This window comes from Coregonus lavaretus, assembly GCF_964263955.1.
Source record: "Coregonus lavaretus genome assembly, chromosome: 27".
NCBI classification, from domain to species: domain Eukaryota; kingdom Metazoa; phylum Chordata; class Actinopteri; order Salmoniformes; family Salmonidae; genus Coregonus; species Coregonus lavaretus.
Genome location: NC_140014.1, coordinates 39,238,313 through 39,254,708, shown reverse-complemented (window position 1 = coordinate 39,254,708; position 16,396 = coordinate 39,238,313). Strand labels below are relative to the sequence as shown.

General features: G+C 43.9%; 1 pseudogene across 1 annotated transcript in view; it reads right to left on the bottom strand.

The window, feature by feature from the left end:
* LOC311103000 (tyrosyl-DNA phosphodiesterase 1-like) overlaps positions 1-16,396 on the bottom strand; it is a 43,022-nt pseudogene that overhangs the window by 3,264 nt on the left and 23,362 nt on the right. The window contains exons 4-7 of the transcript in view: positions 12,735-12,784; positions 12,405-12,474; positions 11,730-11,838; positions 11,454-11,476 (exon numbers count right to left, since the gene is read on the bottom strand). The product of the transcript in view is annotated as a tyrosyl-DNA phosphodiesterase 1-like (transcript). The remainder of the gene's footprint in view (positions 1-11,453; positions 11,477-11,729; positions 11,839-12,404; positions 12,475-12,734; positions 12,785-16,396) is intronic.

The window sequence follows — 16,396 nt, the reverse complement described above, 5'->3', positions numbered from 1 at the left end:
GCGATTCCATGGTCCAAACATATTGCTCACCATACAGTGCATTCGGAATTGACTTTTTCCACATTTTGTTACATTACAGCCTTATTCTAAAATGGATTACATTTTTAAAAATCCTCATCAATCTACAAACTATACCCCATAATGACAAAGCAAAAACAGGTTTTTATAAATGTTTGTATGTATTAACAATTAAAAACAGAAATACCTTATCTACATAAGTATTCAGACCCTTTGCTATGAGACTCGAAATTGAGCTCAGGTGCATCCTGTTTCCATTGATCATCCTTGAGATGTGCATGTCAGAGCAAAAACCAAGCCATGAAAATTGTCTGCAGCATTGAAGGTCCCCAAGAACACAGTGGCCTCCATCATTCTTAAATGGAAGAAGTTTGGAACCACTAAGATTCTTCCTAGAGCTAGCCGCCCAGACAAACTGAGCAATCGGGAGAGAAGGGCCTTGGTCAGGGAGGTGACCAAGAACCCGATGGTCACTCTGACAGAGCTCCAGAGTTCCTCTGTGGAGATGGGAGAACCTTTCAGAAGGACAACCATCTCTGCAGCACTCCATCAATCAGGCCTTTATGGTAGAGTGGCCAGACGGAAGCCACTCCTCAGTAAAAGGCACATGACAGCCCGCTTGGAGTTTGCCAAAAGGCACCTAAAGGACTCTCAGACCATGAGAAACAAGATTATCTGGTCTGTGATGAAACCAAGATTGAACTCTTTGGCCTGAACGCCAAGCGTCACGTCTGGAGGAAACCTGGCACCATCCCTATGGTGAAGCATGGTGGTGGCAGCATCATGCTGTGGGGATGTTTTTCAGCGGCAGGGACTGGGACACTAGTCAGGATCGAGGGAAAGATGAATGGAGCAGAGAGATCCTTGATGAAAACCTGCTCCAGAGCGCTCAGGACCTCAGACCGGGGGAAAAGTTTCCCCTTCCAACAGGACAACGACACTAAGCACACAGCCAAGACAACGCAGGAGTGGCTTCGGGACAAGTCTCTGAATGTCCTTGAGTGGCCCAGCCAGAGCCCGGACTTGAACCCGATCAAACATCTCTGGGTAGACATGAAAATAGCTGTGCAGCACCCCATCTAACCTGACAGAGCTTGAGAGGATCTGCAGAGAATAAAACAAAAACTGTTTTTGCTTTGTCATTATGGGGTATTGTGTGTAGATTGATGAGATTTTTTATTTATTTGTATAAATTATAACAAAATGTGGAAAAAGTCAAGGGGTCTGAATACTTTCCGAATGCACTGTATGTCTGCTGCAGAAGGACAACAGAGAGCCATGAGAAAATGAGTTTTGATCAGTCATGGAAATAAAAGTGCTGAAAACAAATCAAATCAAAATATCGAATCAAATTTTATTTGTCAAATGCGCAGAATACAACAGGTGTAGTAGACATTACCCTGAAATGCTCACAAGCCCTTAACCAACAATGCAGAATTTTTAAGAAGTAAGAAAATATTAGCTAACAAAAATATGTACAAATTAACAAAAGGTAAACAAAAAATCAAAAGCATTACAATAAAATAACAATAACGCGACTTTATACAGGGGGTACCGATACCGAGTCAATGTGCGGGGGTACAGGTTAGTCGAGGTAATATGTACATGTAGGTAGGGGTAAAGTGACTATGCATAGATCATATTTTTAAAGTATTTAAAAAGAAGATGGATAGACTATGAAGGAAAAATTCTGGAGTTTTGGTGCAGGCACAGCCAACTAGAGCAGAAATGACATTGCGATATTGTCAAAACTATATGATATATCGTCAAAAATAATATCCTGAATATGGATTTTCCCCCCATCACTAGAATGTAGGCACCTGAGCTGAGCCATAACGGAAACTGGGCATCTACGACCCCACTATTAGTTAGGGCAGGCAATGTTAGCCCCCCCAACACACACTTTTGATCTGAAATCACCATCACCCACTAATTAGTCATTTTTGCAGATTAAAAGTGCTGCAGCTAGTAATGTATGAATATGTATCGTAAAAAATGAGCTATGACATAGCCAATGAATATACAACACAACTTTGGATTTCACCCCCGTCTCATAATGGAATGGTTTAGACCGTTTGGAAGTTGTAATGGACTCAGTGAGTTTCTCTTCTTCTATGCTTCCACCATGCAGTGAGGTAGTAAAAAAGTGATTGCTGTCCTCGTTATGAAATTATCAACTTTACCCTGTATATCTAAAAATGACCGTACACTCAGTGGTGAGTTCATTAGGTACACCCATCTAGTACCGGGTCAGAACCCCCTTTGCCTCTAGAACAGCCTGAATTCTTCGGGGCATGGAAACGTTACTCAATTGGTATCAAGGGACCTAACGTGTGCCAGGAAAACATTACCCACACCATTACACCACCGCCATCAGCCTGTATTGTTGAGTCCAGGCAGTATGGGGCCATGGACTCATGCTGCTTGTGCTAAATCCTGACGCTGCCATCAGCATGACGCAACAGGAGCCAGGATTAATTGGACCAGGCGATTTTGTTCCACTCCTTAATTGTCCAGCGTTGGTGATCGCGTGCCCACTGGATGCATTCATATGTTAAACATTTGATCCAGGGACCGATGCATATCGGTGAATCGTTACATTCCTGCCAATCAGTGCCTGAGCGAGTGTGATGACACACACTGACTCTCTACTTTACTGCTTTTCTTTCTCCTTCTGAGTCTGCTAACTCCTCTCAAGATGTCTTCTAAAGTTCTTCTAAACAGAATTACTATAAAGCACTTTGTGCCAAATGTCATTAAAAGGGCAATATAAAATAAATATAATTTAATTGATTTAATAATTCATATCTACTTAACCGAAATAAGGTAATTCCTCCTCATCGCTCATGACAGCCGTGAGTCGTCATGGCAGCGGTGACAGGGTGCTATTGTTCAGTCATCATCTCCATAGATGCTGAAATGTAAGCTGCAATTTACACTAGCTAAGGCCAAGTCAGCCTGTCAGTTAAATACCATGCCTCTCTCACCCACCACTCAGGACAATGATGACATGCTTCATCTGCTACTGCTGTTCACTGACTGGCAGTTCTTCTCAGTTCCACTGGCATTAAAAGGCTCTAGTCTAACAGTTAAAGGTTTTCAGTTCCACTGGCATTAAAGGGAAAATGTGAGTGACTGTGACTGTTTGTTATTTGTGTGTTAGTGTGTGTACATATGTTTGAGTTGCAAATTAGGCTTATTCGGTAGAATTAACAATACAGTGTGACAGCTCCTCTATACCTCAATCTCTCCAGGGCGTGTATTCATAAAGCTTCTCTGAGTAAGAGTACTGATCTAGAATCAGGTCCAAACGTCCGTGGACGTCGATTAAGGCAGCCCACCGCACCACTCTGACTCAGAGGGGTTGGGTTAGACACATTTCGTTTGAATGCGTTCAGTTGTGCAACTGACTAGGTATCCCCTTTCCCATACAATCATATTCATTATGATCTTAAAGGCAAAACTGATCCTAGATCAGCACTTATTCATCGCCGACTACGCCATACTGGATCGTCAGTGATTTCCATCTGAGTGTTACGAAAGACTCCTCTTCTCACACATTGTTCCACAGTGACTCAGAGGCTGAACGGGGAGAATGTCTCAACACTTTCTACAGGCCTCTCTGCCCCTTAGCATTTCGTTTGCTGCTCTAAACGTTAGCCAATTAACATTTGGCGAGGGACATTTTGAGGGGCGGTTCTGTGAGAACCAGCTCGACATTCTAACCCCAGGCAATTATTATCAAATGAGTCAGAGTGGAGGACTCGCACACCCTCCACTTTCACTGACAAAAGGTCCTTGTAGAGACGAGAGCATAAAGAGATCGGTCCCCACGCCACAGATACTGACGCGCACACACAAACTGTATACTGCAGTCAGTGTATAGTGGAGGAGCAAGGAAGTATAAGTATGTTTACTGGAGTAGCGTTTTGGTAGCAGGTCAAAGGGCACAGGAAATGAGGTAGAGGAAGTGGTGGCAGGAAACACATTCCTCTGGACGGGGAAGGTACTCATGTTCTGAGAGGAGAGAACATACAGACAGACTCTGAATCATTATTTAGTACTTAACATTAACCTGTAATACGACACATAGTTAGGAAAGGAGAGGACTAAGAAAACTAGCTAGTTGTGAGCTAGCACTATGTTATTCTAATCCAATCCATCATCATCAGCATCATCAAGCTCAGTAAAATCTGATTGAAATGAGCTCTCTCAACAGAGCAGGCCGACGGAAAGGCATTTTGAAAGGCCATCTGATTCAATACATCAAACAGTCCTTCAGAGAGAGAGAGAGAGAGAGAGAGAGAGAGAGCAGAGAGACCTCCCATTCATGGTGCCGTCTGCTTGCTGAGCTCGGAGAGGTGTACGTGGAGGTGTTTGCCCATCAAAACAATGGACCTTGAAATGCAGACAGACATACAGCACAGAGTGTGATAAACATACAAACAGATACAGACATACTGTATCTCTCTTCCGCCGTACAAGGCTAACGTTTTAAAATCCTTTGACATAGAAAGGTCAATAAATCCCCCATCTCCTTTGCTTCATAGCCACTGTTTTGTACAATGACACACACACCGTGTGTTGGAGCCAGAACTAAAGCCTTCATTTACTGTGTTGCTGACCTAGTACAATATAAAACTAAATCACAGATCAACGATCATGATGGAAAGGAGACAAGGAAGGGAACATAACAAACACTACTGGAATGCAGTCTAACTAACTCTCTGTCAGTGTCTAAATGTGATCCGGTAAAGACAAGAGACTTGAGGAGACCCTGGCATGGTGTAAATGCCCAGCGAGACATTTACAGTGCATTCGAAAAGTATTCAGACCCCTAGACCTTTTCCACATTATGTTATGTTACAGCCTTATTTTAAAACTGTATCGTGTCGCGTCGTGTGCTGGTTTGTTATTGCCGTCAAACAAAGAGTCCGCTTAGGCTGCACTTTGATTAGAAGTTTTATTCATATCACAAGATGTCAGCATAAGTTTACAGACCCGCAGTGTCTGGAGAAACAGCGTCCCAAAGATAATCTGTCTGTTTCTGACCCCCTCTTTGTCTAGCCCATACTTATAAACAATGCCAAAATATGTGTTGCTCCCTCTGCTGTCCAATCACCTGTCTCCCCTGGGGCGTCACCCTACAACTGGCTACTTTTGAACTAAGATAAACATCCACTCTTTGTTCCTCTAGAATAGTCATAATCTTCATACACGACAACTGATTAAATAGTATTTTTCCCCCCCTCATCAATCTACACACAATACCCCATAATGATAAAGAAAAAACATGTTTGTAAAAACTTTTGGCAAATTACAAACTGAAATATCACATTTACATACACTACCGTTCAAAAGTTTGGGGTCACTTAGAAATGTCCTTGTTTTCCATGAAAACATACATGAAATGAGTTTGAATAGGAAATATAGCAAAATGCATAGGAAATGTAGTCATTGACAAGGTTAGAAATAATGATCTTTAATTGAAATAATAATTGTGTTCTTCAAACTTTGCTTTCGTCAAATAATCCTCCATTTGCAGCAATTACAGCCTTGCAGACCTTTGGCATTCTAGTTGTCAATTTGTTGAGGTAATCTGAAGAGATATCACCCCATGCTTCCTGAAGCACCTCCCACAAGTTGGATTGGCTTGATGGGCACTTCTTACGGTCAAGTTGCTCCCAAAACAGCTCAATAGGGTTGAGATCCGGTGACTGTGCTGGCCACTCCATTATAGACAGAATACCAGCTGACTGCTTCTTCCCTAAATAGTTATTGCATAGTTTGGAGCTGTGCTTTGGGTCATTGTCCTGTTGTAGGAGGAAATTGGCTCCAATCAAGCGCCGTCCACAGGGTATGGCATGGCGTTGCAAAATGGAGTGATAGCCTTCCTTCTTCAAGATCCCTTTTACCCTGTTCTGTGAAGGGAGTAGTACACAGCGTTGTACAAGATCTTCAGTTTCTTGGCAATTTCTTGCATGGAATAGCCGTCATTTCTCAGAACAAGAAGACTGACGAGTTTCAGAAGAAAGTTATTTGTTTCTGGCCATTTTGAGCCTGTAATCAAACCCACAATTGCTGATGCTCCAGATACTCAACTAGTCTCAAGAAGGCCAGTTTTATTGCTTCTTTAATCAGCACAACAGTTTTCAGCTGTGCTAACATAATTGCAAAAGGGTTTTCTAATGATCAATTAGCCTTTTAAAATGATAAACTTGGATTAGCAAACATTCCATTGGAACACAGGACTGATGGTTGCTGATAATGGGCCTCTGGACGCCTATGTAGATATTCCATTAAAAAAATCAGCTGTTTCCAGCTACAATAGCCATTTACAACATTAACAATGTCTACACTGTATTTCTGATCAATTTGATGTTATTTTAATGGACAAAAAACTTTTGAACGGTAGTGTAAGTATTAAGACCCTTTACTCAGTACTTTATTTTATTTTTTATTTTATTTAACCTTTATTTAATTAGGCAAGTCAGTTAGGAACACATTCTTATTTACAATGACGGCCTACTTTGTTGAAGCACCTTTGGCAAAGATTACAGCATCGAGTCTTCTTGGGTATGACACTACAAGCTTGGCACACATGTATTTGGGGAGTTTCTCCCATTCTTCTCTGCAGATCCTCTCAAGCTCTGTCAGGTTGGATGGGGAGTGTCGCTGCACAGCTATTTTCAGGTCTCTCCAGAGATGTTCGATCGGGTTCAAGTCCGGGCTCTGGCTGGACCACTCAAGGACATTCAGAGACTTGTCTCGAAGTCTCTCCTGCGTTGTCTTGGCTGTGTGCTTAGGGTCGTTGTGCTGTTGGAAGGTGAACCTTCACCCCTGTCTGAGGTCCTGAGTGCTCTGGAGCAGGTTTTCATCAAGGATCTCTCTGTACTTTGCTCTGTTAATCTTTCCCTCGATCCTGACTAGTCTCCCAGTCCCTGCTGCTGAAATACATCCCCACAGCATGATGCTGCCACCACCATGCTTCAACGTAGGGATGGTGCCAGGTTTCCTCCAGACGTGACACTTGGCACTCAGGCCAAAGAGTTCAATCTTGGTTTCATCAGACCAGAGAATCTTGTTTCTCATGGTCTGAGAGTCCTTGAGGTGCCTTTTGGCAAACTCCAAGTGGGCTGTCATGTGCCTTTTACTGAGGAGTGGCTTCCGTCTGGCCACTCTACCATAAAGGCCTGAATGATGGAGTGCTGCAAAGATGGTTTCCTTCTGGAAGGTTCTCCCATCTCCACAGAGGAACTCTGGAGCTCTGTCAGAGTGACCATCGGGTTCTTGGTCACGTCCCTGACCAAGGCCCTTCTCCCCCGATTGCTCAGTTTGGCCGGGTGACCAGCTCTAGGAAGAGTCTTGATGGTCTAAACTTCTTCCATTTAAGAAAGATGGAGGCCACTGTGTTCTTGGGGACCTTCAATGCTGCAGAAATGTTTTGGTACCCTTCCCCAGATCTGTGCCTCGACACAATCCTGTCTCGGAGCTCTGCGGACAATTCCTTTGACCTCATGGCTTGGTTTTTGCTCTGACATGTACTGTCAACTGTGGGACCTTATATAGACAGGTGTGTGCCTTTCCAAATCATGTCCAATCAATTGAATTTACCACAGGTGGACTCCAATCAAGTTGTAGAAAAATCAAGGATGATCAATGGAAACAGGATGCACCTGAGCATATCTGTCCACTGCACATGATAATTAAGCAGGCTAAATCTGTCACTGTTTAGGGCAAACAAATGGTTTCTGTCAAATGAGAGAACATGAAATGGATGTAACTAGTCAAACTGATTGATTGAACACACTTCAAATGTACTTTATTCATCAATCTATAAAGCGCTCTCAGGAGAAAGAGAGACAGTAGTCTACTATTCTGTATACTGTACTATTCTGTATACTGTATTGTACTGTATATATATATAGTCTACTATTCACAACACACTGGGTCATGGTTACACTGCCTCTTATTACATGGAGCTCGTTCTTTTAAATATCCTTTTAAACAAATATATCTACTATACAAAATATAAAAATAAATATATCTTTACAAACTGTTCCTATTCGAGTTCCATCTGAGGGCTGAAGAGTGTTACTCTCAAAAGCAACAAGAGACACAATCAATGGCAACCTTGAATGTCAGAAAGTCGTGATGATTAGCTACGTTCTTTCATAGATTATTCAACTGAAGTCGAATCTTGAAACATTGAAGTGTTGTGTCCTCTATAGCCATGGTCATTTTTTAATATCTGACCCTGCTGGTTATCTATGAACGTCTTAAAAAACTATCTGGCCTTAATGGCCATATTTCATTAGCAGACACTCTTATCCAGAGCGACTTACAGGAGGGCACCGACAGTTTTCTTCACCTAGTTAGGCTGACCTTTCGGTTACTGGCCCAACACTCTTAACCGCTAGGCTACCTGCCGCCCAATATACTCTTAAAAATGTCTCCCCGGTACAGCCAGAAGAGGACTGCCACCCCTCTGAGCCTGGTTCCTCTCTAGGTTTCTTCCTAGTTTCCTGCTTCCTAGGGAGGTTTTCCTAGCCACTGTGCTTCTGCCTCTGCATTGCTTGCTCTTTGGGGTTTTAGGCTGGGTTTCTGTAAAGCACTTTGTGACAACTGCTGATGTAAAAAGGGCTTCATAAAATACATGTGATTGATTTTCTTTGACACATGCCTTTGTATAAAGTACGTTAGCAAAACCAATTCATAAGATTTGATCTGTTTTATGTTATATCCATACAGTTGTATCTGCTGTTGTATGACTGTCTTTGTCAAGGATATGTTTGTAGTGCATCTGTTGTTTTCTCATGTCAGCCCTGTAGAGACACAGTACATATGGCCTGTCTGTAACCAATAGAATGTCCTAAATCCACACGGCAACAATAATATTACAAAAGAGGTCAAGGGTCAATTGCTTTGTTCCTGTTTTCGCAATGTCAAACTTCAGTCACCCATCTAAACTCCCAGTCATGCCAAGCCAAGAGTGTGCAAAGCTGTCATCAAGGCAAAGGGTGGCTACTTTGAAGAATCTCAAATATAAAATATATTTTTATTTGTTGAACACTTTTTGGGTTACTACATGATTCCATATGTGTTATTTCATAGTTTTGATGTCTTCACTATTATTCTACAATGTAGAAAATAGACAAAAGTAAAGAAAAACCCTTGAATGAGTAGGTGTTCTAACACTTTCACCGGTAGTGTATTTAGATTGGTGGACTGACTGTTCTCAATGTGTGTGATGTAAATGTGGATGTGTATGGTGATACCAAAATAAACATTTTCATCCTGGATGGACAATTTTATATTATATTCTAGGTTTCGGCACCCAGGGGAGACAATCCCACCACTGGGTCTCGTAGCGACCAGAGCAGGCACAAAGTGCTGGCTCCCCGGGGCGCAAAACACGTGTACCAGCAGGCTCCGGGGACCAAGAAGCACATCACCGTGCTGGCCTGCTTCAACACAGCTGGGGAGGATGTCCCCCTGTTTATCATCCATTCCAAGTGTTTCCCCGGCGGCCACTACACACTGGGAGGCCCCCACCAAGCCTTGTATGGACGGTCTAACAGTGGCTACATTGACGGTGACCTGTTCAGGAAGTGGTTTCAGCACTTCATTAAGCATGCAGTGAAGAAGCACACTCTCCTTCTCCTCTTTGATGGGCCCAAGAGCCACATGGACCCGGAGGTGCTGGAGACCTCAGCCATTTTGACCACTCCTACATGGTAAACAAATCAGAATCTTCCAGAGTATTCCATTACCCGTACCAGCGCTGCAAGGACATGCGCTATGTGGTGGAAGGGTTTAAGAAGTGTGGCCTCTTCCCTTTTGACCCTTCAGGCATTGAAGGGACCCATTTAATGCCGCCTCTGTCCCTTCCGGGTCCCACCACCGCCTCTCCTGGAACCAGCAGCACTGTGCCGAAAGACCTAGGGCACATCCTTACTGTCCTGAAGTATCAGCCAGACCGATACAGAAGACTCCCTGTGGTCGCCACATGCCTCACCGGGGAGGAATACATGCGCCAGCGGCAGGAGAGGGGTGAGAAGGAGAGGGCCGAGGCAGAGGAGAAAGAGCGTTGGGCAGCCCTCAGAACACAGAGGGCACAGGAGAGGGCTGCAATGGATGAGACCATCGACGCCATCGCCTCTGCTGAAACTCCCGCTGGAACCACTCCTGACAGCTGCATCACCACTACGAGTGTCTGCAAGTGTGCAACACCTGTAGGAGCCGCCGGAGTCCCCAGCTGCAGAAGAAGGCCACCTGCGTGATCTCCCGGCCACACCATCGTCAGCCCCTCAACCCCACCATTACAAACACCAGCTCCTCCAAGCCATTGTTGGCGGTTTCATCCACCACCACCACGATGCACACCAGCCCCCCTGTCTGTCACCACCAACGCGGCATCCTCTGGACCAACTGCCTCCTCCGTCTCCCCTGGTCACACCCCCTCAGCAGCCTCGTCTGTTGTCCCTGCCCCCTGCAATTCGAATACAGCCACCTCCATAGGTAAACACGTTAAAGAAACATTTTTGTGAACAAAATTAAACAGATATATATTTTAATTGAACAAAATAGTAAGGTGGCCAATAACTGAGGACCGTATGCCGATAATACAGGACATATTTTTTTTTAGCTAAACCCCTTATCAAAAAGCTTATAATAGTAGTATTTCCACTGAAATGTCAAACATGCTAATTGCTAACCCATTAGCTAACATTTTCACAACACCAATAATCACAAAACATTGATGGCTTGATCACAGGATAACACTGTTGAAGGTAATATATTTAATAAATGCTGTTGAATATGCCAATAATACGGGGTTCTACATTAGTTGTTTTATATCATTAGAATCAGATAGAACAACTAGTATGTCTAAAGGAATTGAATCAGAGAGAGCCAACTCTGTCACTCTAGACCATATGGTTGCTAAGCAACTTTTGAAGTAATTCTAAGGCCTACCCTGACAACAGAGACAAATTACACTGTGTGTGTGTGTCTCTGTGTGTGTGTGTGTCATTTACGAAGGCAAAGGGCACATACAGGACTCCCAGTTCCTATGATCGGACCATCACCTGGGTGTTGTTTTTCCGCTTCTTCACCTGCAGGATCGTCTGAGACCAGCCACCCGGACAGCTGATGAAACTGAGGAGTATTTCTGTCTGTAATAAAGCCCTTTTGTGGGAAAGAACTCATTCTGATTGGCTGGGCCTGGCTCCCCATTGGGTGGGCCTATACCCTCCCAGGCCCAATCATGGCTGCGCCCCTGCCCAGTCATGTGAAATCCATAGATTAGGGCCTAATGAATTGATTTCAATTGACTGATTTTACTGTAACTCAATAAAACTCAGTAAAAACAACTCAGTAAAATCTATGAAATTGTTGCATGTTGCGTTTATATTTTTGTTCAGTATACATACAGGCGTGCTTGTAATGGGTGGTGCTATCAGTACATGGGGAGATAAGTGCAGATAACAGAGTGCATAAACAGACTGCTAGACTCATTGATCTGAGAGGAGTTTTACTGCTAGACCCATTGATCTGAGAGGAGTTTTACTGCTTGTTCACCTTTCAGCTGGTAAGGGGATATTTCTACTGGCTTTGTATTCAGTTTGTAGTTGTATTGCTGATTCGAGGGTCTTGACACTCACACACACACACACACACACACAAAGACGCTCACAGAGGTATTTTACCTTGTGTCGAGGAACAAGGCGAGTTGTGTGAAGTCTAGCGAATCCCTCATGTAGGTCTTGATGTGCGGCCATGGCGTGACTCCTCCCCGTCGTCTCAGCTTGCCAGCGTCTATACACACACACATAGATCTAGGATCAGTTTACGCTCACCAAACCCTAACCATTAGGGGGGAGATATTTATAAAAAAACGGATCTTACTCCACATGGGCTCCCGGTGAACTATGTCATATTAACCAAACACTTCTAGTTTATTAAAGTAGCCGTGAGCCAATTATCTATAATTAATTACTTTATTTACTCAATCAAATGTCAAGGGAAGCAAACCAGCCCTGCAGCTCTCCAAGAGAAAAGCTGGGCACAACGGTGTTTGTCAAATATTTGGTTACCCCGGCATGATATGAAGGAAATACTACGTAGAATGTTGACATTAGGTGATCACTGGTGAGACATATCGCAGATGTCATTTACGCTATTCTGTTTTGCGTTCATCTAACGCGTCACGTTTCTATGTAGATTGCTAGCAATTAGCGAACAACCGGTCTCTTTCATAATTAGTCAGAGAGTAGTAGAGTAGAGTAGAATCTTGTAGGGTATAGCAGAGCAGAGTAGAATAGAGCAGAGCAGAGTAGAATAGAGCAGAGCAGAGTAGAATAAAGTATAGTAGTGAGACTTACTGGAAGTAGCTGTGGAGCCAGAGTTGTTTCTGTGCAGTCTGGATGCTGTTGGGCAGGGAGCCCAGAAAGCCTTCGTAACAATTTCATAAGACATCATAACAACGCCATGAAGCTTTCATAATCTTGTCAAGAAATATAATGCTGCAGACTAATATAAAGCGTTCTAAACAGGGTCATAAAGCCTTTATAACAATGTAATAGCACTACAATCTTGCCTACACCTAATTCTAACATTGATAATGATACTAATGGCTACTCCTAAAACACATGCCACCCCACTGTTATGAAAGCTGTGAGACAAGAGGAGAGAATTGAGGAGAGAACGTTCACCTGGGTATCCCTCTACACTGGTCCTCACGTCATCTACTGAGGGGATACACCTTGGGAACATAGAAGGACACATGTTAACACACCATGTATCAAATACCTGGCTGGGGAACACAGAACAGACTCACCTCACACATAGCCGTGGGAAGTCGTTTGGGGGTGGGGGTGCAGACGGCTATATCCAACCGCTAATACAGGACTGGTAAAGGCCCAGTGTACTACCTCTGTGAAATAAATGTTTTCCCGAAAATGTTTTCAATTTTTTTATTACCATTTTATTTTAATTCCGATTTTTCAGGGGTTTCTGCTGCACCCTAAGAACCATTTCTTCATGTTAGTTCTACATAACATATTTTTATCTGAATGTTCCAAAACATTGTGTCCTGCTAAAGGCACCCCAAATGAATACATCCTGTTGGTTAACAGGTGGGGAGCCCTCTCTTCACTTTACCTACTAGAACTTCAACAACCCTCACAGTTAAGAGACAGTAACTTCAACAACCCTCACAGGCAGAGCCCCACCTGTTTTGAGCCCCACCTGTTTAGCAAAAATAAAAACGTTTGAATTGTTTTATTCTGGTATTAATTCGTGTCACAGATCAGTTTGCAAACAATGTAAAAATAGGCAGCTCCAAAAAGGCAGGTGTTTCGGCCTAGCTCAGCTTTCTGTGGTGGAGGGGCAGCGAGCAGAAAATACGGAACGTAGGTGTTGGTAATCTTCTCTAGTTGCGCCGTGATTGGCTCAGTGTTCTGTCACTCATGGGGACACTATGTCACCGCAGAATCTACAGGGAGAGCTAGGCTGTCATAGATTTACAGTAGAAGTGCCCGTCCAAGAACGCTCAAGGTCATTGGCCACAAATAAAATTACGTCAAATCCCGTTTTATCTACTATAGCTTTGATTGGACTGATCATGTCAACATCATACCTTCAAAATCTTAGCTAGCAAGCTAGCTAGCTAGACAAGCAGTCATCATGAATCACATCGATAATCTACTGGCAAATCACAAATTCGAAAATGAGTGGTTTGGAAGGAATCAGTGGCTAACTGCGAGTGTCGCAAAGCAATCACTATTTTGCTTCCCTTACCTGCTATTCGGTGGAGAGGGTGTGTGGTCCAAGTCTAGGTTTAAGGATTTAAAACATCTGTCTGAAATGATCTCTTTTCCAAGCTTAAAAGGATAAACATTCAGACACAACACCATGGGCCAGAAAAGGTTGAATACATTGACCATGCTGTCAATCCAGCATGACTTCATCCAGAGAATGCCAGACTATGATGACAAAGTTTGATGACAAAGATTGCCCACAATAAGGACTGCCGAGCCACCTTCCTGTTTAAGTGGGCACAGCACAACAAAATATGTATTGTATGCTGCTGCATAAATGATGTAATATGCCAGGGAGATATGTATACTGTAGCTAAGAAAGTAAAACTACGTGTATGTTGTGTAGGAAGCTGTTAGTAGCCCATGTGTCTCACCCTAAGAATTTGGTCCCTCTCCCCCTCAGAACTTAGCCTACTGTTCTGACTTGGTGGTGCACATGTAGCCTATAGCCTGTTTTAGAGACATTTTAAATGTTTTACATTTTAGTCATTTAGCAGACGCTCTTATCCAGAGCGACTTACAGTTAGTGAGTGCATACATTTTTTATTTATTTTTCATACTGGCCCCCCGTGGGAATCGAACCCACAATCCTGGCGTTGCAAGCGCCATGCTCTACCAACTGAGCTACACGGGGAGAAATGTCATCATCGAATATTGTAAGAGCTTTCATTGTCTGCTCATGTACTCCCGTTATTTATCCTACGGTTCTGACTTGGTGTACAGGGAGAATTCTGTAAGAACGGCCCATGTTCTGAATTCTGTCACTGTCCATTTCAAAAGTGCTGAACAAATAGTTATATCGACAACGTCCGTCTTAGCTCGCTCATTATTGTCTTAATGGAAATTACGGTTTGCCTCTTATCCGCTCATCGTTCCCTTATGCTACAGTTTGTACATCTCCATTGTTATATTGCTTATATAGGTCTCTCTCATTGGTAACTTATTCATCATTTTAGGCAATGTTGGAATGATGCATTTTCATTGTTTTGCTTACTTTGTGTATTATAATTAGCTCATGTGCTTTTCTCCACGAGGAGGGGATACTATATAATGTTGTTGGGTCTGTAACCATTGCCAGTGACAGTCTCTTCCCATTTATATATTAATTTTTCCACAAAAGGTTCAGTAATAGACCCATGTAATTCCAGTCGATATCAGCAAGGGTTGTTTTGTTTGCGCAATGCGCTCATGATTGCATTTTCAATCCTTGAGATAGAAGCAGTTTTCAGTCTCTTGGTCCCAGCTTTGATGCACCTGTACTGACCTCGCCTTCTGGTTGGTAGCGGGGTGAGAGTACGACCCTGCCTTACACAGGAAGCGGCACAGGTCCTAATCCAGGCACTTGTCATCTCCCGTCTGGATTACTGCAACTCGCTGTTGGCTGGGCTCCCTGCCTGTGCCATTAAACCCCTACAACTCATCCAGAATGCCGCAGCTGTTCAACCTTCCCAAGTTCTCTCACGTCACCCCGCTCCTCCGCACACTCCACTGGCTTCCAGTTGAAGCTCGCATCTGCTACAAGACCATGGTGCTTGCCTACGGAGCTGTGAGGGGAACGGCACCTCCGTACCTTCAGGCTCTGATAAGTCCCTACACCCAAACAAGGGCATTGCGTTCATCCACCTCTGCGGAAGCATAGTTCCCGCTCAGCCCAGTCAAAACTGTTCGCTGCTCTGTCACCCCAATGGTGGAACAAGCTCCCTCACGACGCCAGGACAGCGGAGTCACTCACCACCTTCCGGAGACATTTGAAACCCCACCTCTTTAAGGAATACATGGGATAGGATAAAGTAATCCTTCTACCCCCCCCCCCCCCCCCCCCCCCAATTTTTTTTTTTTTTATAATAATAATAATAATAATTGCAAAGTGGTTATCCCACTGGCTATAAGGTGAATGCACCTATTTGTAAGTCGCTCTGGATAAGAGCGTCTGCTAAATGACGTAAATGTAAATGTGAACAGGCCGTGGCTCGAGTGGCTGAGGTCCTTGATGATCTTTTTGGCCTTCCTGTGACACCAGGTGCTGTAGATGTCATGGAGGGCAGGCAGTGTGTCCCCGGTGATGCGTTGGGCAGACCGCACCACACTCTGGAGAGCCCTGCGGTTGCGGGCGGTGCAGTTGCTGTACCAGGCGGTGATACAGCCCGATAGGATGCTCTCAATGGTTGTTACGCACGCCTCTCGGAAGAGGGAACGCAACACCCTGCTACAACTCAACTCTCCGTGGTGTGAAAGAGGTATGGGACTGTAGGTGTGAGTAAGGATGACAAAAGGCAGAGAATACCGTTAACAGGGAATTTATTCCTTCGCACGGTAAGTTTGGGGAAAAGGTGCTGGACGGAACCAAAGCAAAGAAAGTAAATATCAAAGCCCCCTCTCCTACCTTACCTGCCTACCCACTACTTACTTAACTAGCACCACCTGGTGCACTAACCAAAATACAAGGGATGGTCCGCCCAGGTCTTTCCTAGTGTGGATAGACAGTCAACTTCTACGGGTAATGTATGCCCGCGGGCCTCTTGCCTAAGCACTCCCTAGGTGCCTTCCCCTTCCCC